Here is a 2,069-nt window from a genome sequence, read left to right as displayed (position 1 = left end):
AAAGACCATTTGCCATGGTATGCGTATCCCTCCACATGCTGCCCGACATGCAAAATTAACTTTGGCCAGAAACAATTTTTCGATATGCATATGGAAAATCAGCATAACAATAATATCCCTGTACAGTTTGATCATTGTGAAAAATTTGTAAAAGACAAGTTTCCAGGACTGACAGTTTCAAAAATACCTTTTCCAGTAGTCAATGTTTCATCTCTTTTACAGGTCGAGACCACTAGATTTTCTGACGTCAGAATAAATTTGCATGTAAATTAGCTATATGTTTACTTTACCCACTTATGAATGAGTCGCAATGCATTGTGGGCTACTACAAATACTCAGCTATGTTGAAAATAAAGGGTAACTTGAATTGTTCCTAGGAAACTCATTTTCAATTCTTTTTAGAGAATTGTTGAAGAAATATTTAAAATAATGTATAATCTTTCATTTCTATGCTCACATTTACAAAATTTGCTTTATGAAGCTTTATATCAACTTATAAAACATCGGCCTTAACAATTGTTCAAAGAGACGTAGACCTGTGCTACATGTATCGTGACGATAAAACATTGAGTTTGTTGTTTTCACGTGATATATACGTGTACATAGTTTTAGCAGGTAGTATATAGGTCCTTGAATTTAGACAGCAGGAGAAGGTGTTTAATTATTATTTAACCCCTCAATATTAATTTATGTACATGCAGACGTCAAAGCGGCTGTACGGTATTCGAAGCAACTATTAATCATCTAAAACAACTACAATATTAAATGTGAGCATGGAGCAATGTCTTTACAATATAAACTTTCAATTTTGGTCTTGTAAAGTGATAAAGAAGCTCTACAGATTTTCCGGTGACGAGTTAAATAATGTGTAGTAAACCGACGAAAACCACGTGTCGCCACTGAATCGTAAACAGGTAGTAGAGTGTCATGCTTTGGGACTCATTCACTTGATTGGAGAACGGGTGTGACGAAGACATCGTCACGTGTTGAAAATTGCCTTCCATATAAGGTAGTGGTCTCGACCGGTTTTACATTGGAAGATTTTAAGCAATTTTAAGAAATTTCTAGTTGTACAGATCTTCTTTTTAAAACTTACAAAAAGTATGTAGTGTGGATTTTAGGTTCATCAATTGTACATTGGGCTGCTCAAAGAGCAAATGACATTAGTGTAGAAAACCTTGAATTTGAAAAGACAAAATTGAGTATTTTTTTGGCATGGAATAAGAGGAATGAAATGGGAAAGTTTATTGGATGCTGTTTCTTTTTGTACATCAAAGTTTCCTCTGCCTGATTTTATTATTATACATGTAGGTTCCAATGACATTAAATTTGGATGTTCAAGAAAACTATTACCAAACATGCAAAATGATTTAACTGAAATTGGACAAAAGTTTCCAAATTGCAAAATTATTTTTTCAGAACTATTAACAAGACTTACTTGGAGGGGTTTAATTTGGGAAGAGGGAGAAAAGGAAAGATCTATGATTAACAAGGGAATTAGTGATTTTATTGGAATTGAAAATATTATTACACATGGTAAAATTGAACCAAGAAAAAGATATTTATTTAGAAGAGATGGCGTCCATCTCTCAGATTTGGGAAATGATTTCCTACTGGACGATTTCAAGATTAAAATTCAACAAAGTATTATTTAAAGTTTAACAGTATCTTTTATCATTATTTATTGCATATGGACAGTGCTGATAAATAGTCGGATCGTCTGATTGTTGTCAATTTCATTGTCCGTGTGTAATAAATATTCAGAAGTTTTTATTTTGACACGTTGATGTTCTTTTTAAGTTTTTATAGGCCTTATATGTGTTGATATTTTAAAAGATGTAAATATTTTTATGATCATATGTATAAGACCTTTCAAATATGATGGGGAGGAATGTAGTGATAACCGATGTATTTATGATCGGGATCAAAATACTTTTAATGTCTATTAATAGCATGTAAACAGATTTCACTAGTTACCTCCAGGACCTTACAGTGACCAGACGTTTATACGGCCTGTGGGATCCGGTGACTCAAACCCTTGGTGAGTTATCAACTCATTGTAACTCACC

At 33.0% G+C, this 2,069-nt stretch overlaps 1 pseudogene; it reads left to right on the top strand.

Annotated features, from left to right (window-relative positions):
- The first annotated feature begins 296 nt into the window (after positions 1-296).
- Positions 297-1,799, top strand: LOC134283424 (uncharacterized; annotated as a pseudogene).
- The last annotated feature ends 270 nt before the right edge of the window (positions 1,800-2,069 follow it).

This window comes from Saccostrea cucullata, unplaced genomic scaffold (assembly GCF_032062105.1).
Source record: "Saccostrea cucullata isolate Sc308-1 unplaced genomic scaffold, CSIRO_AGI_Scuc_v1 ctg1397, whole genome shotgun sequence".
Classification (NCBI taxonomy): Eukaryota; Metazoa; Mollusca; class Bivalvia; order Ostreida; family Ostreidae; genus Saccostrea; species Saccostrea cuccullata.
Note: the sequence above shows the minus strand (reverse complement) of the source record. Positions and strands in the feature narration are given on the sequence as shown.